The sequence below is a fragment of the Chiloscyllium plagiosum genome, unplaced genomic scaffold (assembly GCF_037043375.1).
Source record: "Chiloscyllium plagiosum isolate Xiang-an unplaced genomic scaffold, Cpla_swu_hap1 HiC_scaffold_123, whole genome shotgun sequence".
Taxonomy (NCBI): Eukaryota; Metazoa; Chordata; class Chondrichthyes; order Orectolobiformes; family Hemiscylliidae; genus Chiloscyllium; species Chiloscyllium plagiosum.
In genome coordinates this window covers 15,295-41,843 of record NW_028270262.1, presented here as the reverse complement: position 1 = coordinate 41,843, position 26,549 = coordinate 15,295, and the positions used below count along the sequence as shown (strand labels likewise).

At 43.6% G+C, this 26,549-nt stretch overlaps 1 pseudogene; it reads right to left on the bottom strand.

Annotated features, from left to right (window-relative positions):
* LOC148134007 (uncharacterized) overlaps nt 1-24,306 on the bottom strand; it is a 35,574-nt pseudogene extending 11,268 nt beyond the window's left edge.
* Nucleotides 24,307-26,549: the final 2,243 nt, after the last annotated feature.

The following is a 26,549-nucleotide window of genomic DNA, read 5'->3' as shown; positions in this document are numbered from 1 at the left end:
CAGACAGGCACCTTTCAGAGACCTCTTGTGCTAGCAGTGTCCGGTCTTATATCCTAAAACATCAGATCGTATCATTGGTTTTAATATTATTAAAATATTAAATTCAAACTTGATTGGAGTTTGGTATCTTGGGACATAATTAAATCTGATTGGCCGAATTTGAATTGCGTTTTGTCTCATGGCAAGCTAACTGTTCTATTTGTGTCGACCACGTGTTGCATTGTCACCTTGTTCAGAACACTTTATGCTCGATCAGGTAGTTTTGTTAGCTTTTCAACTCCCTTAAAGGTACAGTACCTCTACACCTTCATAAAACTTCCTACCATCAAGCCAACTTTGTATCCAGTTGGCTAGCTCTCCTGGATCCCATGAGATTTAACGTTACTCAACAACCTACCCATACGATACCTTATCAAAGATCTTGATTAAGTCCATGCAGAAAATGGTTACTGCACAGTCTTCATCTACCTCGTGGTTCCCACTTCAAAAAAACAGAATCAATCAGGACTTTGTTTTGGCCAGAGTTGGAGAATTGTGTGCAGTTCTCACTGAAACCAGAGGATGGAACTGATTGGACTGGAGGAAGTGCAAAGGAGATTCTCCATGAATGTTGCTGGGGGTGTCACAATGCAGCTGTGAAGAGGGTGGTTCATAAACTCGGGCTGCTTTCTTTAGAGCAGGAATCGGGGTATATAATACTATGTGGGGCATGGACATTGCGGATAAACAGTAGTTGTTTTCCCATTGTCGAATGTCCAATAACAAGGCGGGATAATTTTAAACTGAAAGGCTTAAGGGGGAGCATGAGGAAAACACTTCTCTCCTCGAGGATGGAAGGGGCCTGCAATACACTGACTGGAGGGTAGTTGAGACGAGAAACCTCTCAACCTTTAAACAATACTTGATGAACAGTTGAAATATCATAACATTCAAGCCCACAGGCCAAGTGCTGAAAAATAGGATGAACGTGGATTCAGTATAATTTCAGTGGGACAAACATGATAGGCTGCCCAGCTATTTCTCCTCTATGTGATTCTGTCATTCTGTAATTCTGAAGGGAAGGTTCCGAATTAGTTTCTTTTCTCGTATTTGTCTGAGTATCAGTTCCAGTTCTTGATATCCTCAGTATCAGCTTCAAGTTCTGTATTAGAGTGCTCGTTCACAGATAGAATTTCCCAAATGTGTTGTAAAACTGAATGAACAAGAACAACAGTGGGACAACAGGGTGCAGCAGAACAGCTCTCAAGGAGCTCGACAGCATGAGGTACTGAATGACTGTATAACCTCAGCAAAATGAAGGGCTTCATGAAAAAGAATATCAGAAGATATTTAGATATGTATGGCATTGTTAGGATATGGAACAATGCAAGTATTGTCATTTGAAGATAAATTGAAATTAACTTTGATGCCTGATAGGTTCAGATTAATCTAGTCTTTAGGGTATTCAATTACAGCGGAAAATCTCAATGATATCACATCACTAAAATAAACCTGTTGTCATACTTTGTTTGTTCAAAATGACATAAAAAATTTAAGATATAATCACAATTTCTCTGTGGAGATACAATACAGTATATATCAAAAAAAATACTGTTACTGTGTCAGTTCCAGTTTCGAGGGAATGCTCCCGTTCCAACTGATTGGCAGCAGCAGGGAGAGGTTGTTTCACAAACAACAAAATGCATCTTCCAATACAAAAGGTCGTCAAAGTATATTGCACCATCCTTGCTGTTGTTGGTATTCCTGGTAAGTCTTATAACAACTTAAGTTGCGTACATCTCTGCATTAAATCAGACTTATTCCACTCTATGACTCTTAATCATTTTATTTCCATTTAGCAAGGCAAATACTGATGCCAAATTCCAGTATCCTTACTTATTGAGTTCAAAGAAATTCGTTTGATTAGTAGGTTCCTCAGTAATGTGCAGCATTACCTGTTTCTCTATACTGTGCAGAATGGGTTTACCCAGAGCCCACCTTGATGGGGTTGGGCTGAGCACAAGCCCTGGCTGGTCTAGAAAGTGTTTAGCAAGACCACTCTCTCTCTCTGTCTGTGGGAGTCCAAAGCCTGCTATTGGTCAGATGGGTTTTTATAACAACCCACCTGTTAGTGATACCTGGTGTTTCCCATTCCTTGATGGGGAGGGATTGTGTTGGGGTCTTGCTCAGGCAGCTCGTTCTAAATAGGCCCAGATACAACAGGTGGGCAACGATCGAGTTGAACAAGTCATTACAGAGTGAGAAGAGAATGTCAGCATGGATAGCTTTGACCATCTTGTCTGTTTTTTTCAGTCAGTGGATGTGTGGGGGCATGATATTTGTGAGGATAGTTCACTGGGAGGGCCGTTGAACATAGGATTCCAATTATGATGTGTAATGTTGGATTATTTGATTGGCAAAAAGACGAGAGAGTTGTGCCATTTGTAAAACGGTGGACAGTGCTGTGATGTGGAGTTTACTAGGACAAATACTGAGATCTGGAGTACAGTGGTAACAGCTCTCACACAGAGGAACAAACAACATTGTCTAACAGGATGTTTCCCATGTTGCACTTTGTTGCTGTTACCCTTTGATGCTCCTGAAGCAATACTGGTCAATGTGAAGGGGCTCCCACGTACATTCGTTTGGGATTGTTATTTGGACTTTGATTACCAGTTTGGATAAGTGTTATTATTATTTTGATTATTGTTATGGTTATTTGTGAGTACCTTTAGGTGAATCGTATGGATATATTTTAAAACCAATTCAATGTGAGACCATAGAGTTACACCATCGAGGGCAGTATCCCGTCAACTTTGCGAGATCTCTGTTCTTCCACCTGGTCCACGGGGCTCAGAACAGTGGAGATTGGGTGGTACAATAGGGTTTTTCACTGATGAATGGCAAGTTGGTTTCGGGTGACTGGTGTGCGATTTAGGATAATTGATATTGTTGTGTTTCTCCGAGGGTCCAATCGGGACAAAAACATCCGGCCATACGGACTGATTGTTAGCTCTGCTGTTGGGATGTTCAGTTGACCTGATGCTCAGGATTCAGGGACTTGTTGAGTTGGATAATATATCTGGGTCACCGGTTGATTCATGTCCATCCGTAGCACACTGCTAAAAGAATATGAATTATAGATGTATATTGTTGAATCCATTGATTGTCAAAAAGATATATATGTTGTACTGCCTCATTACCCTGGATTGAATGATGTTCTTGGCCCCACAGCATGGCACATCATTGCACCAAGTGTCACACGGGATGTCTGTCCAAATAGTGAATGTGGTTTATAGGTGGGGTGTTTATAGGAGGTCACATATCGATACTGAGTAAAGCCACCCTGTTTCTTAGCTGTTGAAGTTTGAAATTGTGGAGGGGGGTGGAAATGAGTTAGTATCGAAGGGATTCGTTGTTGCCAGCTCACAGTTGGATGTTTATAAATGTTTGCAGTATTGTAAACACTGAGCTGTTCACTCCCACAGCACACTGTAAATGTCAGGGCTGCTACACTAACCCTGCTGGCTGGGAGATATCTGGCACAGTGTGTTTTACATCAGGGGAGTAACACAGTGAATCAAACTCTTTGATGCAATAACGTCCCCTTTCTTCAATTCCAAAATAGTTCACTTGACAGAAAATGTTATTGTTGGAGTGTTGGGTGGAAAAATATCAAATGAGATTCATGTGGCATTCGATAAGACTGTAAGAATGAGAGAACATGACTGCCATAGTGCCACAGGTTAGTGCAGTACAGAAGACTGAGTCAACAGCAATAACAACAACAAAACAGATACTGCTGGGAAAGGTCAGCAGGTCTGGCAGCATCTGTGGAGAGAAATCACAGGAAACGTTTCAGATCCAGAAACAGTATGCAATGGATTGCAAATCGGAAATCTTTGCAGCTGGCTGCATATGTTTGGCGCTCAGTTTATAAAGTGAAATGTCCCAGTAAATATAAACAGATGTGGTAGTTGTTATGAAATTAAAATGGCAGATTAACAACGTTAGTTCAATGAAGTGCCCTGTACAAATATTTTGTTGACCCAAATAATATTTTTGGTACTGATTAATCTTCCAGCAAGGTTAGGACAAGCTCGGGGATGTGGCTACATTAATTTACTACTTGTACGTTATTAATCATGGATTTACAGCTGGACTGTTTCACATCAGTATTTGATTGGAATTGGATGAATAATTGTTGAATCTGCTTTTCATAATCTGCCCACAGTTAAATTTCGAGTGATCGCTGCTCTTCACTTTGAGGTGTGTGTCCTCCTTGGGAGGAGGAAGTGAACCGTTAATCAGTGAAAAATCAATCAGCTTTAAGACAATATATAAAAATAAAAATACCGATGAATGGGAATACAAATGTCTATTTCACCAAATAACTAACTTTACTAACTGCAATATTAAGATTATGGTTGATAATTAAATTGGGGAGAATCACCTCGAATTGACAGACCAGAATTCCGAACATTTAACATGGTGCTTTAATATACCATCCAAGCCTCTTTCTACCAAGTGCTCTAACGCTGAATAAGTATTCCACATTAATGAACTTCATTTGCCATTTCTTTTATTAGTGTAGATATTATTTCCGTATCTACTTCACAAAGTTCTTTATATCTGGATGCGTCTGTGTTCTCTATGTCAATAACATTGCTCACAAGTCCAGTTTCTAACATTAGGAGCATTTCTCTTACTTTAGTGTGATAGTGACAAACGTTCCGACTCGGCCAGGAGCCCAAACTCTGTCACACGTTGCTTGTTTCTTGTACTGTAACCTCTGGCCTTCCGATACAGCCACATGTTGCCTGACCTTTCCAGCTCCACATTCTATCCACTCTGACTTCCAGCATCTGCTGTCCTTACCATCTCCACATGTTAACTCTGTAATGCACCAAACTCAGAACTGTTTACCTTGCATTTACGAAGGATTTATGATCTGTTCCTCAATTACTTATTTTTCCAGTTAACGTTTAATTCCTGAAAAGAAATCTTCAGCTCTTAAACATATTAATTCTGAGCTCATGTTTACAATAAGGAACCCTTGAAAAACTGAACTCAATGAGATTGCAACACTCTTTTGTTTCATCCTGACCTTAGGTGGAATTGGTTAGGGCTTTTGGAGGTCAGTCATCTTAGTCACCATACACCTCTGCTGGCTTCTGCATGGTAGTACTTTGACCCTAAAATCTGCAGCTGCCTCAATGATGCCCTTCCTTTATCATAATTTCAAAATTAGAGATATAGATGTCCCTTGAATTCCAGCATCAACAGATTTCTGTATTTATCAATACCATGGACCAACCATTGACGAGAAAATGACCTGGCCCAGCCACACAAGTGCTGTAGTCACAGTAGTATGTCAGATACTCTGATAACTGTGACAGTAAGCTCCCTGACTGCCTCTATAATCCATGTCCACCATCCAGAAGCACAGGTCAGGGCTGGGATGGAATGATCTCCATGTACTGGCTGAGTGCAGCTCAAATGCAGCATTGAGTGTAACACTCACAGATCTCCACATTGTACAGGACAGACAACTGGTCCTAGTGATTGGCACACAGATCATTCAGTACTCACTCTCTTCACCAATGACACCATGACCAGCAATGAAAATCATCAACATGATCCAAACCAGTGCAAGTCTCATTTGAATAGCACTTTCCATGATCTCTCGGCAGAACAAGGACAGCAGATGCAGAGAAACACCATCACATGCACGTTCTCTTTCAAACTAGATTTAATTCTGACTGGAAAATATTGTCATTCCTTCACTGTTGGTGGGTAAAAAGATTAGATTAGATTTCCTACAGCATGGAAACAGGCCCTTCCGGCCAACAAGTTCACACTCACCCTCTGAAGAGTAATCCACCCAGACGCATTCCCCTAACAATTTAGGATAGCATGACAATTTAGCATGGCCAATTCACCTGACCTGCACATATTTGGATTGTCGGAGGAAAGCCACGCAGACAATGTGCAAACTCCACACAGACAGACGACTGAGGCGGGAATTGAACCCAGGTCGCTGGTGCTGTGAGGCAGCAGGGCAAACCACTGAGCCACCATGCCATCCTGATTCTGCAACTGTACCCCAGAAACACAGTGAGCTTTCCTGTATCTCAGGAAATGTAGATGTTCAAAAAGGTAGATCTCCAATCCCATCAGAAAGGTGAATAGAGCTGGGCAATGAATATTGGCCCAGCTACGAAAGCTCACATTCCAATGGGACATTTAAAAATAACGCCCATTACAACAAGTGCAAGAGGATATTTCTGATCCCGAGAGGTGGCTAATGTCTCGGAGAATGTTTCGTCTGGCAGAGAGAAGGAGAAATGTCTTGGCTGAAAGAGTGGATGTTTGGTACTGAGCGGATAATCCCTATCATAGCTTATTTTACCAAATCCCATAAATTTCCGAATTCTTAATGGTTTCAAAGCCAGGAGACCGATCTTATTGCCTCAGTTTTCTTTGCTAAGTACTGGTCTGTGTGTTAATGTTTCAAACTCCGGTAAACTACGGTGATTTGAGTGGACAATCCCTTGTCTTCAAAACTTGGATCAAATTTGGAGTGGATCATTTCATATCTGTGATAATGGACTCAGTATGGCGATATCCAATCCCAGATAAAGATCTAAAAAGGAAGCAGTTGGCGGCAGTACAGAGTTGGCTGTGCATGTGGAGCTTCATTTACTTTTTTTCATTGAAGGGATGTGAGTGTCGCTGGTTTGGTCAACATTCACCTCCTTTCCCTAATTGCCCAGAGGGCAGGTAACAGTCAATCAGGTTGTCGTGGGTCTGGAGTCACACGGTGGCGAGACGAGGTAAGGATGACAGATTGTCTTCTCTGAAGGACATTAGTGAACGAGATGGTTTTTCTTCCTGACAACTGTCAATTATTTCATTGTCATCATTAGACTCATTAAAATTCCACCATCTGCTATGGGGAATGTTGAACCCAGCTCCGCAGATCATTAGCTAAGTCTATTAATTAACAGTCTCGATATAGTCCCATTAGGACATTATCCTCCAACATCTTTAGTAATGGTGTGAATCCACAAAGATTTAACATTGGCACAGTAGTTCGCATTGCGGCCTCACAGTGCCAAGGACCTGGGTTTGATTCCACCCTTGAGTGATTGTCTGTGTGGAGCTTGCACATTCTCCCCATGTCTGCATGAGCTGCCTCTGGGTGCTCTGGTTTCCCCACACAATCCAAAGGTGAGCATGTTAGATGGGTTGGCTAAGCTAAATTGCCCTATAGCGCCCAGGATATCTGGTTAGGTGAGTTAATCATGATAAAACCACATGCATTGGGTGAGGTCTGGTTAGAATACTCTTCAGAAGTGTGCTGCAGATTCGATGGGCCAAATGACCTCTTTCCGCACGATAGGGTTTCTACGATGTTATCATAGAAACAGACTCTGATGATTGCCATGGAGAATGCTGGTTAGGTGGTGAAGATTCCGAGCCCCAGTGTGTTCTCTGAATCTGAGAGGGGGATCTCTATTCACAAGGAGAGGTGTTTGGGAACATGAGCCTGGACACGAGGCAGGAAGGTTTGCTTAAACTCTGATAAAATGTGTGATTTCTAAACCAGAAAGTTGCTATGAACAATGCAGCATGAATTCAGGTTATATTTGAGTGGGAGCTGTAGTATACAGTGTACAGCCATGTGGGAGAGTCCCTGTCAAATGTTGCAGTGCTCATGGTTTCAGTGGGTATGCAGCTTGTGATATGGTGGTTCGATTCATTGCTGGATACTTCTGTGGTACAGATTGTCAGGATGCTCAATCCTGTCCATGAGGGAGGGACTCAATTCCCTATCAATTGTTCAGCAACAGTCATTCCTGGACAGTGTGGAGTGATTTAATGTCATTCATATAGTGTGGGTATACACTTCAGGGGACACTCTGAGCCATGGAGGCTCCAAAACCAAAGACAGAAATTTTGCAATCAATGTCCATGTTAGGTGCATCCCATTCATTGTTTTATTGATTTGAGGTGTCCTGATGTGGATGTTGTGATCTCAGGGGAATCTCCAGCCAGTCTGAGTAACCTATAAACCAGGTGAAATCAACCACTGCCAACTCCAACAAAAAAAAATCATTCAGCACATGGCTGTGCTTTGTGTGCACAATTTGCTGTTCTCATTCTTCCCCTTCTTTTTAAATTGCAAATGATTCATTTTGAGAGAGCTTGCTGCTATGGTTCAGATTCTTTAAACTTCATATGACATGGAGCAACATTTATCTTTGTGCTATTATTTTCAGTCTAAGCTCAGGCACGGAGAATGTTTGATCAGTAACTTCAAGTCTTTCTCTCTCTCTCTCTTGCAGTTAATCTAGTGGTGATTGTAATCTTAGCTCGGCAGAAGTGTGGTCTTTCTACATGCATCACTCACTATCTGGTGGCCATGGCAGCGTCTGATCTACTGTTCACTATTGTTTATTTCATCTTTCGCCGATTCCCTTACTATTATTATCCACTGTGTTTCCTGGACATCACTCCTGTTTGTACTGTTATCTATGTGCTTCACCTCTTGCTCATTGATTGCTCTGTCTGGTTCACTGTTGCTTTCTCTTTTGACCGATTTGTTGCGATTTGTTTTCATCAGATGAAAGCTAAGTATTGTACAGAGAAAACTGCAAAGCGGGTTGTAGCAACAATCTGCATTTTCTTTTCTTTAAAGAACATTCCCAACTACTTTCGATATATACCTCAAAAGATTATCAACAATGTTCCATGGCACTGTAAAACAAGGCCCAGTTATTATAATGACCGGTGGGAAAGTTTTAAATACTTTGAATATTTTTTAACACCAATGTTACCATTCACTTTTATTTTCTTTCTCAACATTCTGACTGCCAGACACATCTTCGAGGCTGTTAAGATGCGTAAGGGACTGAGGGGTCAGAGAAAAACAGAGAATGATCCAGAGATAGAGAGCAGAAAAGATTCTGTGATTTTACTGTTTGCCATTACCACCAGCTTCATACTTCTGTGGATTCTGTGTGTTTTAAGGTTCTTTCGAGCTGGTGATTCCTTGAATTACGCTAATTATTATCTCTTTGAAGAAGTCGGATATATGCTGCGGAACCTCAGTTGCTGCACAAATGCGCTTATTTATGTGGTGACGCAGAAAAAATTCAGAGACCAGTTAAAGTATGCAGCAAAATATCCAGTTATAAAAATAATTCAATTGGTGAATAAATCCAAGTCACTGACAGACAACAGTAGACACAGCAGATAATGGAATGACGAGTCCACGTGAGGCATGTTCAGAAGGAGAAGGAGGAACACCAACGGGACAACACTCATTTTCTAATGGGCAAGGATGACTCAATCTGAGGGACAAAACAAAAGCGACTGCAGGAACAAAATCAGTGTAAAGTACTGTCAGCAAGGAGCAACAGTCAGTAGAAAGCTGGACAACAAAAGCAAAACTGAAAGAGGAGTTAGACATGCACCAAAGATACAATCATTCAAAGCAATCCGTTCTCAGTAGGTGACACGGACACATAAATCAATGAGCTGGAGGAAAGGATCATTGTTCACTATCGGCCCAGAGTGTAAGACGCAGCGACAGAGTCCTCTCCATTCTTCCTCACTGAATTAACTGATCCACACATCGTGACAAAGGGAGGAAAAAATAAAGAGTGTTATAAGGAGAAAATAATGTCTTGTAAAAACATTCTGTGCCCTTTGATTGTAAGTTTATTTTCAACAGTAATTTACTTCATTTCCATTCAATCCCTGGTATCATTCTGTTTCTTTAATCCTGCCTTTCCATGAACCAGCTGATGGGTTAGTGGGGAATCCAAGGCCAACCAGACGGACTCCTGGACTCTCTCTACCTCTGCACCTTCCTATGACCCAGCTCCCCTTTCGATTTAAGATGCTCCTTCAAATCTGCCTCTTTATATCAGTTACTGTCACCTGACCTAACATCACGTTCGGTGGGTGAACATCAGCTCTGTTTAATTTGTCATGACAAATGTCTTTATAAAATGTCTTTGGGGATTATGTTGAGTTAAAGTGGACAGTGATGGTACTGTCGTGGTGAGTATAATTGCCTTCCAAGCAGATGAACGGGGTTTGATTCCCGGCAATGGCAAGTTATGATTTTAACATTGATCAACCGGAAATCGAAAAGAGAAATTTGATCAAGATGAGAATCCAAACAGCTTTCATTCCAAGACAATATTTTCTCACAACCCATCCTTCCCTCCTTCTAATCCTTCTAATCCCACTAAAAATGACTCTGGCTGTGATCCATCTCTGGGGAAGTCGACCCACAGGAAGAGGGAGCTGGGAGCTGACTGGATGATCTGGGTCTTGGGTGGAATGGGCGTCTATGAGTGACAGACCTGGGGGTATTTCAAATAGGTTCTGGCAACCACTGTCCCTTTCACCATGTGCACTGAGCAGGGAGTGAGTATCTGTGTGTTTCTGTCTGTATCTGTGTGAGGGTGTGGGGTGTGTTTTAATGTCAATCCCAGTTTGATCCTTTAATACTCCCCATTCCCTCCCTGAACCATCTCCTCCTAAAGGAGGCCCCTGGAGCAGGGTATGTCCACAATGGGAAAGAGGGAGTGTGAGAGACCCTCGAGTGAGCTGGGACCAACCAGAATAGAAAGTATCACCACTTTAATCTCATCATGTCTTTCCTTAACTCCTGTTTATCTCTGAGTGATCCTCTTTTCTGTCTACCTCTCATACATTCCACTTCTCTCTCAATCTTTTTTCTTTCTCACACTATCTCTCTCTTTTTACTGATACTCTTTCTTTTTGCCTTTTTCTCTCCTACTTCGTCTTTCGACTTGTGGATATTTTTCCCACTATCTTCCTTTCTTTCTTCTTGTTTCACTTTCTCTCTTTCTTTCCTTCCCTATTTTTGTCTTTCAATCCTGAAACTGCAGCCCTCCAACACCAATTTTGCGCACACCACTTCGGCAAATTTTGCAGTCCCACAAACTTAGCACCCCCCGTCCATTGTCCCTGTCCAATTGCCCTCCCCTTGGGTCTTTCTTCACCCTTGAACTGCCCATTCTGTACTTCCTACATTACACATCCACTGTATATCAGAGACACTCTGTGTCTCCATCCATCCACAATACTCTCCATGCCATGTCCCTGCCCCTGGGGTGGGTGACAAAAGGAGCATATGTAGAGACAAAACTGTCCTTTGACTGCCTGCTGTAATGTCAGAGATTTATTCAGCACATAAACCGACCCTACAGGCCAATCTGTCCACACTAACCATATTCCAAGACTAAGAAGTTCCACCTACCTGTGCTTGGTCCGTATCCTTCCAAACATTTCGTATTCATTAACTTATCCAAATGCACATTTTGAGAAGGCAAATCTTAATGGCGAGGTCCTGGGAGTGTTGCTGATCAAAGACACCTTTGATTTCAGGTTGACAGTTCCTTGAAAATAGAGTCACAGGTAGATAGGATCGTGAAGAATGCATTTGGTATGCTTTCCTTTGTTGGTCAGAGCATTGAGTATAAGAGTTGCAAGGTCATGTTGCAGCTGTACAGGACATTGGTTCGGCCAGTTTTGGAATGCTGCATTCAGTTCTGGTCTCCTTCTTATCGAAAGGATGTTATGAAAACTGAAAGGGTTCAAAAAAGTCCTACAAGGATATTGCCAGTGTTGAAGACATTGAGGCTGAATAGTCTGGGGCTGTTTTCCCTGGAACATTGGAGGCCGAGGAGAGACCTTATAGAGATTTATAAAATCATGTGGCATGGATAGGTTCAAACAAGAGGTGAGAAGGGAAAGATTTAAAAGGGACCAAAAGGGCAACGTTTTCATGCAGAGAATGGTGTGAATATAGAATGAGCTGCCTGAGGAAGCGGTGGAGGCTGGCAAAATTACTGCATTTAAAAGACAAGGAGAAACTGACGACTGCAGATGATGGAGATCAGTGTCGAGAGTGTGGTTCTGGAAAAGTACAGCAGATCATTCCTGATGAAGTCTTATGACCGAAACGTCGATTCTCCTGCTCCTCAGATGCTGCATGACCTGCTGTGCTTTTCCAGTACCACACTCCTGACAACATTTAAAAGGCATCTTTATGGGTAAATGAACTGAAAGGGCTTAGAGGGATATGGGCCAAGTGCTGGCAAATGGGACAAGATTTAGTTAGAATATCTGGTTGGCTTGAACGAGTTGGACGGAAGGGGTTTTCTCTTGCTGTTCATCTCTATGACTCTCTGCCTTTTAAACGTTAGAACTGTACCTGCATACATCACTTTCTCTGGCAGTTCATTCCAGCACGCAAACCACTATCTGTGCAAAAAAAGAGTTGCCCCTTATATCCTTCTTAAATCTTTCTCTTCTCATTTTAAAGTATGCCCCTACTTTTGATAGGGAAAAGACCCTCATCATTTCCCTTATCTATACACCTTACGATTGTATAAACCTCAATAAGGTCATCCCTCCACCTCCAATGTTCCAGTGAGAAACAGTCTAACCTTTCTTGTCTATTTTTAGATCTCAAACCCTCCATTCCCGGCGACTTCTTGATAAATCTTTGTTGGACCCCCTCCAGTTTGATCTTTCCTTAACAGGTCACCAGAATTGCCCACATTAATCCAGCAGAGGCTTCCCCAACACTCTGTAAAACGTCAAGGTTCACATCCCAACTGCTATACTCAATGGTCTGAGCAATGAAGGGAAGAATGCTAAAAGCCTTCTTAACCACCCTGCCTACTCTCTAACGCAAATTTCAAAGAATTATGTACCTGAACCCCGAGGCTTCTCTGCTGTACAACACTGCCACTAATTCCTGTCCTTGTGTGTTTTACTAAAATGCAATCCCTCACACGTTTTCAAATTAAACTCCATCTGATACTCCTCAGTCCATTGAAGCAAATGATCAAGATCTCTTTGCAATCTTTAGTAGCATTCTTCACTGACCACTTCACCAGCCATTTTGGTGCCTTCCGCAAACTAACTAACCATGCTTTCTATATTGTCATCACAATCATTTATATAAATGACAAACAAAAGTGGATCTTGTACCGATCCTGATGGAACACCGCTGGTCACAGACCTCTTGTCCAAAAAATATACCTCTGCTATCAGTGACTGTCTGTTCCCTGTCATGAAGCCAAATTTGGATCCAATTAGCAAGCTCATCCTGAATCCCATGTGATCGAATTTTACTAACTGGTCACGATACAGAGCCTTGTCAAAGGCTTTGCTGTTGCTCAAGTAAACAATGTCTACCACTCTGTCCACATCAACTATTTTGGTCACTTCTTAAAGAACTTAATCAAATTTTGTGAGACATGATTTTCCTCACACAAAACCATGCTGCCTATCCCTGTTCAATCCTTACCACTCAAAATGCATATAAATCCCAACTTTCAGAATCACCCCCAAAGTCAGACTCACAAGCCTATAATTTCCTGGCTTCTCCTTACATCCCTTCTTAAACAATGGCACAACATTAGCCATCCTGCAGTCCTCTGGTATTTCAAACGTGTATCTGGATGATACAAATAATTCTGCCCCACAACTTCCTCCCCAATGCCCCACCATGTCATGGATACACTTGATTAGTCCTCGAGATTTATCTATCTGTATGTCTTCTAAGACCTCCAGCACTTTCTCTTCTGTCATGTTAAACCTGTTTTCAAAACATCAATATTTATTTCACTTCGGGCCTCTATCACAACTAATGCAAAATATTCACCTCCTGAGTTTCAACACAAAGATAACCTTGTTAATCTTTAAGAGGTCTTGCTCTCTGGAGTTGCTGTCTGGCTCTTAATGTCGTTGTAGAATCTTTTTGGATTATCATGAACATTATCTGCCAGAGATATCTCACATCTCTCTTTCCCTTCCTAATTCCACAGGCCCTTCCTAATTCCTGAGGAAGGGCCTGTGCCCGAAACGTCGAATCTCCTGTTCCCTGGATGCTGCCTGACCTGCTGTGCTGTTCCAGCAATAAAGTTTCAACTAATTTCTTTCCTCACAATGCTCCAATACACTTTATAGCCTTCAAGAGATTCAGTTGATCCCAATTGTCTGTATCCAACATATGATTATTTGTTATTCTTGACTACAACTTCAATACATTTATTCACTAATTGTTCCATAATCTTACCAGCCTTGCCTTTCACTCTGACAGGAACAACATGGTCCGAACACTTCTTACCACGTTTTTCAGGTTGGTGCCGGATTAGGAAAATTAAACTCACCTGCTATTACAACATTATTATTCTTACATATATTTGAGATCTCAACATGTTTTCTTCTCCATTTCCTTCTGACTACTGGGGGGCCTGTGGTCCAATCCCATCAAGGTGAACATCCCTTTTTTATTTCCCACGTCAAACCATAGATTTTCACTAAATGGTCCCTCAGTTATATCTGCATTAAGTACAGTAGCAATTGAGTATCTGTGATTGCATATCTAAACAACCTAAACCCGTCCATTAGATTCCAATCTGCAGTTCACTCCCTAGTGTTGTTTAATCCGATGTGAACCATACCATACCCTTCGACTATACTCTAATCTGGAACTCACTCCGTGGTACCTGTTACTCTGTATATTGATCCTCCTCCTCCCTTCCTCAATCAAAAATGCTGTCCCTCCTCCTGCCTTGCCTCTATTTCTATCATTTCTATAACATCTGAAACCCAGAACATTGAGCAGCTTGTCTTGTCCTTGCCTCAGCCACGTTTCTGTAATCACTCAAACAGACGAGTTCTATGTTGCTACATATACCCTGAGTTCATCAGCCTTATTTGGATAGAAATAAATGCAGCTTAATTCTTCAGAAATACTTTGGGCTCTGAATTGCTATTGTCTATCTTTTCTAAATTATCTTGTTCTTTTCCGATTCAGTACCATTCACATCTTTCTGTCTGTTTTCAATGTTACATAGGAAATCCCCACCTGCCCCTTCCCCAACACAAAGGGTTCATAGCCTCTCGAAACAGAACCCACCAGGATATAGGTCCCTTCCCTGTTCAGGTGAAACCCTCCCTTTTTGAACAGGCCATTTCTGTCCCAGAAGACATCCCAATGATCCTCAAAAATGAGTCCCTGCACATTTCACCACCTCTTCAGCCATTGATTTGTCTGCCCTGTTCTTCCCTCATTTGAAATTGGGACCGGAAGTAAACCAGAGATTACTACTTGTGATGTTCTGTTTCTTTAAAATTCTACCCAAGCTCTTCGACTCACTCCACAAAGCCCTAACCCTTGTTTTGATGATGTCATTCCCTCCCAATGTATACAACAACTTCCGGCTTCTCACTCTCCGCTTTCACAATATGCTTCACATTTTTTGAGATGTCCTTCACTCTGGCACCATACTGGGTTCACACCTACTGCTGCTAAATCTCTTCTCTGTGCCCCTGACAGGACGGCCCCCTGTAACAATGGTTCTTTACATCTTCACAAACCCATTTAACATAAGATTAATTCTTAGTGCCAAGATCTGACTAGTACTTCTGTTTTCCTCTGAGGGACTTTCGCTTTCAACAGTACACAAAATTGAATATCTCTTTAAAAGAGGAATAGGAGACTTCTGGTCTACCCTCTTATCTTTCCTGACAGTCAATCATCTATCGTACTGACCCTGCTGTGTAATCAGTTCTCTAAATATACTTGTCATCACACTCAGTGTCTCCTGTATGCCCTCAGGGTGGCGGCACGGTGGCTCAGTGGTTAGCACTGATGCCTCACAGCGCAAGATCCCAGGTTCGATTCCAGCCTCTGGCAACTGTTTATGTGGAATTTGCATATTCTCCCCGTGTCTACGTGGGTTTCCGCCAGTGGCTCCGATTTCCTCCCACAATCCAAAGATGTGCAGGTCAGGTGGATTGGCCATCGTGTTCGGTGCATTAGTCAGAGGAAAATGGGTCTGGGTGGGTTACTCTTCAGAGGGTCGGTGTGGACTTGTTGGGCTGTAGGGAACCTAATCAGTACCATTAATACGAATAAAGCAGCTCTCAACAGTACCTTATATATAAAATGTAATCACAGATTAATATGAACCATGTAGAGAAAATATTAGACTTAAAACATCAAACACTGAACTGAACAAATAAAAAAAAAAGACTCCTCCTCAAATAATCCAACAATCGGCATTTTATCTCTGGATTAAAACAACCTTTCCAAGTCATCCATGTGCAGGCCTCTCTGGAAGCTCTGTGTGTTAACCGTCTCTCCCCTTTCTTTGTCTTTTTATCCATCATTTTGATTTTGTCAAATTCTACCCACCACTGATAATATGCTCACGGATCTGTAGATCCCTGGCTTTTCCTTACTACCTTTATTCAATAAAGGCAACACCAGGCACCATCCAGTATTTCAGCACCTCACCCGTGGCTTTCAATTATACAGTTATATCTGAAATAGGGCCAGCAAACTCTTCCCACAGACTGACATTATGAAAGATCTGAGATTTGTTTAATGCAGGACTGTGTGAGGTGAAGTGCCCAAACAGCACAGCTTCCCATCCACTCACAAACGACATCACGGACAGCACAGACAGTAACATATTGGAGGATTAGGACAAATCACTAACACTGGAGAATTCATTCAGAAGAATAAAACTCCCAGAATCAGTGAACCAGTATGTTGCATTTGTCTCGATGGGACTTGACCAGCCATGACTCGCTCGTGGTTTGTGGGCGGCACGGTGGCCCAGTGGTTAGCACTGCTGCCTCACAGCGCCTGTAGACCCGGGTTCAATTCCCGACTCAGGCGACTGACTGTGTGGAGTTTGCACATTCTCCCCGTGTCTGCGTGGGTTTCCTCCGGGTGCTCCGGTTTCCTCCCACAGTCCAAAAGATGTGCGGGTCAGGTGAATTGGCCATGCTAAATTGCCCGTAGTGTTAGGTTAAAGGGGTAAAGGTAGGGGTATGGGTGGGTTGCGCTTCGGCGGGTCGGTGTGGACTTGTTGGGCCAAAGGGCCTGTTTCCACACTGTAAGTAATCTAATCTAACTCTGCTTGGCAGCATGTCTGAATCCATGAGGAAACGCATCCCTGTCCACACGTGGAAGGGGTTAAGACAGCAGGCCGACCCCACTGTGCCTCTGTCATTGACCAAGGTGAAACCACACTGAGCCCACTGTGTCTCTGTCACTGATCCGTACGAGAGCCCACTTATCCCACTGTGTCTCTGCTTCTGACCCAGGGGAGACCCCACTGTGTCTCTGTCACTGACTCAGGTGAGACCACACTGACCCCACTGTTTCTCTGTCACTGTCCAAGGGGAGACCACACTGACCCCACTGTTGCTCTATCACTGACCCAGGGGTGACCACACTGTGTCTCTGTCACTGACCCAAGGGAGTCCACACTGATCCAACGTGTCTCAGTCACTGACCAAGCGGAGGTGACACTGAACCCACTGTGTTTCTGTTCCTGAACCTGGGAGACTACACTGACTCCACTGTGTCTCTGTCATTGACCCAGGGTAGTGCACACTGACCACATGGTGTCTCTGTCACTGAACTGGGGAGACCACACTGACCCCGCTGTGTCTTTGTCACTGACCCAGGAGAGACTGCACTGACCTCTGCTGTGAGCATCACTCTATATCACAAAGCAGCCATCCAACTAACTAAGAATCATACAACGGGGAGAGTGGAGTAATTCCTGATGAAGGACTTATGCTTGAAATGTCAACCCTCCTGCTTCTCGGATGCTGGCTGACTGGCTGTGCTTTTCTAGCACTGCATGTTTTGATTGAGAATTACACAATCCTGTCACGACACATGGGTGCCATTTGGCATATCAAATCCGCACCAACCCATCAAACAGCATTCCACCAGACCTATCCCCTCCCCACACTATCCCTATAACCCTGCATTTCCCATGTCTAACCCACCGAGCCTGCACAACTGTGAACAATATGGACAGCAATGTTGAAAGTGTTCATACTTCTGAGGCTCCTAACAGTGACACATGTTCTGTGTTATATCATTGAAATAATTCATGTTGTTATTTCAGGGGGCAGGTGCTGCCTTCTCACAGGATGGTGAAAGGAAGATAGAGAACGCAGTGTACATTTCTATGAAATGAAAGTTTTATTCCTTGAGAAAATGGCGGTTGATTCCTCCTCCTTACCCACAGGGGGAGCGGATTTGTATTGCTTCATAGCCCTGTCTTGGTCTCCTCTTGCCTCCTCCCCCGCCTCCTTGTCAGTCCTTCTCCATGGGGGCGGCCATCTTGGGGTGACATCACTGCGCAGCCTCTTGCGATTTTGCGTCACTCAGGTCATTGTGAGACTGTCAGAAATAACAGAATTAATTGTCCCAGAAACAAAAATCTTCAGCTTGTGTAGTGGCTGGTGAGGCCAGTAGATGGTGGCATTTTATCACTTTAAACACAAGAGGGACAAACAGACAGGGAGAGTCAGAGACATCAATTAAAAAGCAATGCATCAAATAGTTAATTCAAACTTCACTCCAGGACAAACTATGTCCCATTCCAGGCAGAAGTGGGCACACACACAAAACACGCAGATGCACGTCAACAAGCTTCTCGACTCACGACACTATAGACTAGAATGCCAGGCACATCAGATACATAGGAACACCATCAGTTGACAATTCCACATCAAGCCACTCTCCCCGGCTTAGAAAAAGTCTCGAGTCTACAAGTGCCATTGGTTGAAAATCCTGGAACTCCCTCCTTTGGTGCGTTAACCTGCACCAAATGATTGCAGCAATAACCCATCCTCATCTTTCCCACAGCAATTATCTTTGAGCAATAGCTGGTGTCCCAGCCAGCGGTTACCCAAATACATTAATGGATCATAAAAAATAATCTTCACTATTGAGTACTCGATGTGTTCCTGCGCTGAGTACCAGAATAAATGGAGTCTATATACTAGAAAATAGAAAGGCAATTTCATTAGAATGTATCAGATTCTGAAGGACAGAGGCTTGATAGAGTAGATGCTGAGAAATTATTCCCGGGGTCCAGGAATGTAAAACACAACGACACAATCTCAGGAGTTGCTGGAAAGGCTCAGCAGCACTGACAGCTTCTGAGAAATGAAATCAGAGTTAACGTTTCTGGTTCGGTGACTGAACGGTTTCACTCTGATTTCACTTCAAAGATGCTGCTGGTAATGCTGAGCTTTACCAGTCAATTCTGTTTTTATTTCAGCCCCATTCTCTTGATGATGATCACGGTTTAGTTAAATGTGTTTGGGAATACTGACAAGTTCGCTGTCATGATGGTGTTATAGTGGTGCGCATAGCTGCCTTCCAAGCAGTTGACCCGAATTTGATTTCGAGCCATTGCAAGGTCGCAACTTTAAAGCAATTTCAAAGGAAAAATCTCAAGATAAGATTTATTGGTGATTTTTGTCTAGAAATGCATAAATGTATCTAATAGATCCATCAGATTGCTGCTCGATCTTTCTGATGATGATTTCTGTGAAATTACAATGTGGAACCAGGCAACACTGTTCGGTATCTCGGAAGCTTCAGAGTCAAAAATATGGTGCTGGAGAAGCACAGGTCAGGCAGTATCCGAGGAGCAGGAAAATCGACATTTCGGACAAAAGCCCTTCATCAGGAATGAGGCTGGGAGCCTTCAGTGTACAGAGATAAATGGGAGGTGGGGTGGGGCTGGTTGGGAAGTTAGCTGGGAATGTGAGAGGTGGAGGGAGGTGGGGGTAATGGTAAAACGACAGAGGGCATGGTGAAGTGGATCAGTGGGAAGGAAGATAGATCGGTCATGATGGCAGTGCTGAGGTAAAAGGTTGGAACCGGGGGAAGTTGGGAGGAGGGGAAATGTGGAAAATGGTGAAGTACAACTTGATGCGATTGGGTTGGAGGGTCCCAAGTTGGAACATGATGGAGGAGGCCCAGGACCTGCATGTCCTTGGCACAGTGGGAGGGGGAGTTGAAGCATTCAGCCACAAGGAATGGGATTGGTTGGTGCGGGTGTCCTGGAGATGCTCTCTGAAGCATTCTGCAAGTAGGCATCTTGTCTCCCCATTGTAGAGGAGACCACATCGGGAGCAACGGATGCAGTAAATGATGTGTGGAACTGCAGGTGAAATTTTGATCGATGTGGAAGGCTCCTTTGGGGCCTTGGAGAGAGGTGAAGGGAGAGGTGAGGGAGGAGTTATGGGCGCAGATTTTGCAATTTCTGCCTCGGCAGAGGAAGGTGCCAGGAGGCGAGGGTGGGTTGTTAGTAGGCGTGGACCTGACTAGATAGGTTTGGAGAAAGTGAGGACTGCAGGTGTTGGGGATCAGAATCGAGAGAGTATGGTGCTGGAAATTCACAGTAGATCGAGAAGCAGGAGAAACAACATTTCAAGCATAATTCGTAAAGAAAGGCTTATGCTTGAAACTTTGACTGTTCTGCTCCTCGGATGCTGCCTGACCCGCTGTGCTTTTCCAGTGCCACACTCTCCATCTTCGAAGATTTGCTCTACGCTGCTTCCCATTCCTTATTTACATGTTGATGGCAGCACAGGGATTTCTGGAGCACGACAAATGAGATACTGCTCCCTTTGGAAACTTGAATTAATGACAGAAGCTACTGGAAACACTGAAGACTTCCAACAGTGACTGCACAGATGGGGAAAGAGGATTAATGTGTCAGATCCAGCCTCAAACAATCAGTGGTGCTGAGTTTTACATTTTATCATGAAATTAACATTTTCTCTATTTCAAATCTTTCAGACTAATGCTCAATTATTTTGCAAAATTGTGCTCAATTTTGAATAAAATCGAACTGGACAAGTTCACAAATATCCAAACAACATTCTTTATAATGTACAGCCTGTTTTATTTCTCAATCTGAACCTATTACAAACTGAGTTGTCAGTGTACAGACGGAATCTATTTCCTCACATGAGCTGGTTTATTGACCTTGACAGATTCTGAGCATTTCTGCAAGGTGGCTGCAGTTACCATTCCTGGACAGTAGAGATTTCTAACCTGCGGAACAGTGAAGTTCCCGGATCAAAGACATCGCAACAACAGAGAATAATTATTACCCGCGTGTTGGACAGTATGAGGGAGGGAGAAGCAATAATTGTCGCCCTCGTGTTGGACAGTGTGAGGGAGCGAGAGACAACAATTATCGCCTTGGGGTTGGACAGTGTGACTGAGCGAGAGATAATAATTATCGCCCTCGCGATAGACAGTGTGAGGGAGGGAGAGACACTTATTATCGCCCTCGTGTTGGACAGTGTGAGGGAGGGAGAGACAATGATTATCGCCCTCGTGTTGGACGGAGTGAGAGAGGGAGGGAGAGGCGATAATTGTCGCCCTCATGTTGGACAGTGTGAGGGAGGGAGAGACAATAATTAAAACCCTCTTGTTGAACAGTGTGAGGGAGGGAGAAACAATAATTATTGCCCTCATGTTGGACGGTGTGAGAGAGGGAGAAACAATAATTATCGCCCTCATGTTTTACAGTGTGAGGGAGGGAGAGATAATAATTATCGCCGTCGTGTTCGACAGTGTGAGGGAGGGAGAGGCAATAATTACCGCCCTCGTGTTGGATAGTGCGAAGGAGGGAGACAATAATTATCGCCCTCGTGCTGGACCATGTGAGGGAGCGAGAGACAATAATTATCGTTTCCGTGTTTGACAGTGTGAGAGAGGGAGAGACAAGAATTATTGCCCTCATTTTGAACAGTGTGGTGGTGTGTTTGAGAGGCAATAATTATCGCCATAGTGTTGGACAGTGTGAGGGAGTGAGAAGCATTAATTATCGCCCTCATGTTGGACAGTGTGAGGGAGTGAGAGGCAATAATTATCACCATCATTTAGGACAGTGTGAGGGTGTGAGAAATAATAATTATTGCCCTCGTGTTGGACAGTGTGAGGGAAGGAAGGAGAGATAATAATTATCGCCCTCTTATTGGGCAGTGTGAGGGAAGGAGGGAGAGACAATAATTATCGCCCTCGTGCTGGACAATGTGAGGGAGTGAGAAACAAATTCAAGAATCTCTCCGCGCTCCCCCCCAATAACCACCATCATTAACTTCAGGAACGGCACTTTACCGACACAGTCCTCTCTTCCTCCGACTCTGCTCCTTTCTGGCTGGGACCAGCCGTCGCAGCCATTTTAGCTCCAGGCCCCGCCCCCTCAGGCCCCGCGAGATGGCGAGATGGCGGTTAACGGCCGCTCTCGTGCGCCGAGTGACCGTTAGCAGATGCTTCAAGGGAAACTCTTTATAGAGAAACAAACCTTTCAGGGGAGAAAACACAAAAGCGGCCGACTCCAGATGCGGACAAACACAATAATATGGATCAGAATGAAATCTCCTCACAGAGAGGTGAAAGTGATAGAGGAATTTTGTGTCCCCGCATAAAGTTTCAAAACACATTGCCGCGAAGGACGGCCGCCCCCCGGGACTCGAAACATTATCTCTGCTTTATCTCTGTCTGGGCAGATGCTGCCAGACCTGAAAGACAGTAACAGATACTCAGTGGGGTGAGTCCTCGTATAGGATTCTCTGAAGGTTCAGTTGGCGGCTGGAATGCAATGGGGAACAAATGTGTGAGGTTATGCACTGGATTAAAAGGAGAGAAGGTCCTGGGGGCGGTGGTACTGAATCCTCCTTTACACATCTCTTTCTGGAATGTGCTTTTGCAAAGGATGTCTGAAAAAGATGCAGTGCTTCTGTTAAGGTTTATCCCAACACCAATAGCATGACACATTAGAGGTACAGTTTGCAGATGACACAAAAATTGGAGGTTTGTGGACAGCGAAGAAGATTACCTCAGATTACAACAGGATCTGGACCAGATTGGGCCAATGGGCTGAAAAGTGGCAGATGGAGTTTAATTCAGATAAATGTGAGTTGCTGCATTTTGGGAACGCAAAACTTAGCAGGACTTATACACTTAATGGTAAGGTCGTAGGGAATGTTGCTGAACAAAGAGACTTTGGAGTGTAGTTTCATACTTCGTTGAAAGTGGAGTTGCAGATCGATAGAATAGTGAAGAAGGCAGTTGGTATGCTTTCCTTTATTGGTCAGAATATTGAGTACAGGAGTTGGGAGGTCATGTTGCAGCTGTACAGGATGTTGTTGACGACACCTTTGGAATATTGTGTGCAATTCTGGTCTCCATCCTATCGGAAGGATGTCATGAAACTTGACATGGTTTGGAAAAGATTCACAAGTGTTGAAGGATTCGAGTTGTAGGGAGAGGTTGAACAGGCTGGGGCTGTTTTCACTGCAGCGTCAGAGGCTGAGATGTGACTTTGTAGAGGTTTCTAAAATCATGAGGGTCATGGATAGCGTAAATAGACGTGTTTTTCCCTGGGGTCGGGGAGTCCAGAACTAAAGGGCATGATTTAGGGTGAGAGGAGAAAGATATAAAAGAGTCTGAAGGGACATTTTCTTTATGTAAAGTGTGGTGCATGAGCTTCCAGACAAAGTGGTGGAGGCTGGTACAATTACAACATTTAAAAGGCATCTGATGGGTATATAAATAGGACGTGTTTTTAGGGATGGGGCCAAGTGCTGGAAAATGGCACTACATTGGATTGGGATATCTGACTGGCATGGACGAGTTGTACCAAAGCGTCTGTTTCCTTTGTGTACATCTTTATGTCTCTCTACTATGTGGGCTGTTCCCCAGGGTGCACACTGAGACAAATATCTACTTAACCTGGAGGAACATCAACTCGGTGAAATATGCTATTTCGTTTGCCTGGAATTTGTTGGATTTCCAGAGCCCTGACCGAATGTCACAGACTGGCACATTGCATGGTCCAGGTCTACGTGCTGTGGGATATAGGCATAAAGCTCGGGTCAGCTGCCACCAAGGCACAGTGAGGAAAGTCCACCGCTTGAGAAATTTTTCAACAGTTAAAGGTGGGATCTGATCATTTATGGGATCATTCAGGTAGGTCATCTTTATGTAAATATTGACTTTTGAACGTAAGAAATGTTTTTCATTTGTTTGGTAGGGTTGAGTCAAACTGTGATGTTTGTTTGGTTTCTTCACCAAAGCAATGTTTTTGAAAGTAAAAGTAAGTACTAATCTGAAGGAGTTGGGCGATAAGACCAGGGTGAAGGTCCGACTCAGGACGATCTGTTGGAGAAGGTTTCCCATCACCTGTCCTGTGGAGAAGGGCTAGCAGCCAGGACATCAAGATCTTACTTCCATTAATGTGACCACACACCAGTCAGAATATTTCAGTCCCGAAATAAATCATTCACTCTGATGGAGAATAGAGAAACCACTAACCAATTAGTGAAGAGCTTTACTATCCAATTCTTGAAACTGTTGCTCTTCCGGTGATCCATCGTTCTGCCCTGTGTATTGGAAGATAACAGGTGGAGGAGCTGCATTAAAAAGGGAGACAGAAAGCAGGAAACATATGCCAGTTAGCGTATCATGTCACATGGAATCTGTTGGAAGGTATTATAGATTATATTTAGATTACATTACAATGTGGAAACAGGCCCTTCGGCCCAACAAGTCCACACCGACCCGCCGAAGCGAAACCCACCCATACCCCTACATTTACCCCTTACCTAACACTACGGGCAATTTAGTATGGCCAATTCACCTGACCCTGCACATATTTGGACTGTGGGAGGAAACCGGAGCACCCAGAGGAAACCCACGCAGACACAGGGAGAACGTGCAAACTCCACACAGGCAGCCGCCTGAGGTGGGAAATGAACCCAGGTCTCTGGCGCTGTGAGGCAGCAGTGCTAACTGCTGTGCCACCGTGCCGCCCGCACGGGGTTGTGTCTTTGGGGTCCTGAAGGGAGAGGGTGATCAGCTCCATATCGTGATCCACATTGGTAACAACGAAATATGTAGAAAGAGGGAGAGGGATGTAAAGCAGGACTTCAGGGAGCTAGGATGGAAGTTGAAAGCTCGAACAAGCAGAATTGTTTTCTCTGGTTTGTTACCCGTGCCACGTGATAGCTAGGGAAGGAATAGGGAGAGATATCAGCTGAACGTGTGGCTGCAGGGATGGTGCAAGAGGGAGGGTTTCAGGTATATGGATATTTAAGGCTCATTCTGGGGAAGATCCGACGTCTACAAACAGGACAGTACAATGGTGACTGAAAGAACTTTTGACGAGGACTTGTTTACTGAAGTGGTATGGGCTGAGGTTAGAAACAGAAGAGGAGAAGTCCCACTGCTGGGAGTTTTTAAAATAGGTTTCCGTAAAGTTTAAGAAATATGAGGAGAGGATTGGCAAAATGATTCTGGGTAGGAGTGAAAGGAACAGGGTGGTCATTATGGGGCTTCAACTTCGCCAATATTGACTGGAAATGCTCTAACTCTATTACATCGGATACAACAGTTTTTGTCCAATGTGTGCAGAAGGGTTCACTAACACAGGTATATAAGGGGCCGACAAGAGGGGTGGCCACATTGGATCTGGTACTTGGCAATCAACCACGTCAGGGGTTTGATTTAGTTGTAGATGAGCACTTTGGAGAGAGTGCTAAAATTCGATTGTGTTCAGTTTAGCGATGGAAAGCGATCGGTACATGCCACATGGGAAGTGTTGGAGACGGGAGACGGGCAATTATAATGCGATTAGGCAAGACTTAGGAAGCACAGAATGGATTATTAAAATTCAGGTGAAGGGGACAATCGAAATATGGAGCTGGTTTAAGGAACAGATATTGCGTGTCCTTGATAGATATGCCCCTGTCAGGCAAGGAGAAAGTGATAAGGTAAGGTAAGTTTGGTTTACTAAATAAATTGTAACTCTTGTTCAGCGGAAGAGGGAGGTTTATGTGACATTGAGACAAGACGGTTGAGATAAGACGATGGAGAGCTACAGATTGGCTAGGAAGGATTTGAAGAGAGAGTTAAGAGAGCAAGGAGGGGATATGAACAGTTTTTACCAGGTAGAATAAAGGAGAACCATAAAGCTTTCTATAGGTCTGTGAGGAATAAAAGAATGACTAGTGCAAGAATAGGGCCAGTCAAAGACAAAAAGTGGGAAGTTGCATGTGGACACTGTGGAGATCGGAGAGGTGCTAAACGAATATTTCTCATCTGTTTTCGCTCAGGAAAAGGAAAATATTGTAGATGAGTAGGCTAAGTTAAGGGATAGAAAGGATTATTAAAGAGGAGGTGCTAAAAATTCTGGAAGATGTGAAATTAGATAAGTCCCCAGGGCCAGATGGGATTTATCTGAGGATCTTGGGAAGCTAGGGAGGCGATGGTGGAGCCTTTAACCTTGATCTTTGAGTCGTCATTGTCTACAGGTTCAGTACCGGAGGACTGGAGGATTGCAAATTTTGTGCCCTAGTTCAGGAAGGGCAGTAAATATGACCCAGATAGTTATAAACCAGTGAACCTTATGTCTGTTGTAACAAACGCTTTGGAAAGGATTATAAGGGATAGGATTTGTAATCATCTAGCAAGCAACAATTTGATTGGAGATAGTCAACACAGTTTTGTCTAGGGCAGATCGTGTCTCACAAATCTCACTGAGTTTTTGAGAAGGTAAACAAGTACGTGGATGAGGGTAGGGCAGTTGACGTGGTGTTAATGGGCTTCAGTTAAGCCTTTGATAAGGTTCCACGTTGTAAGAGTCTGGATAAATTGC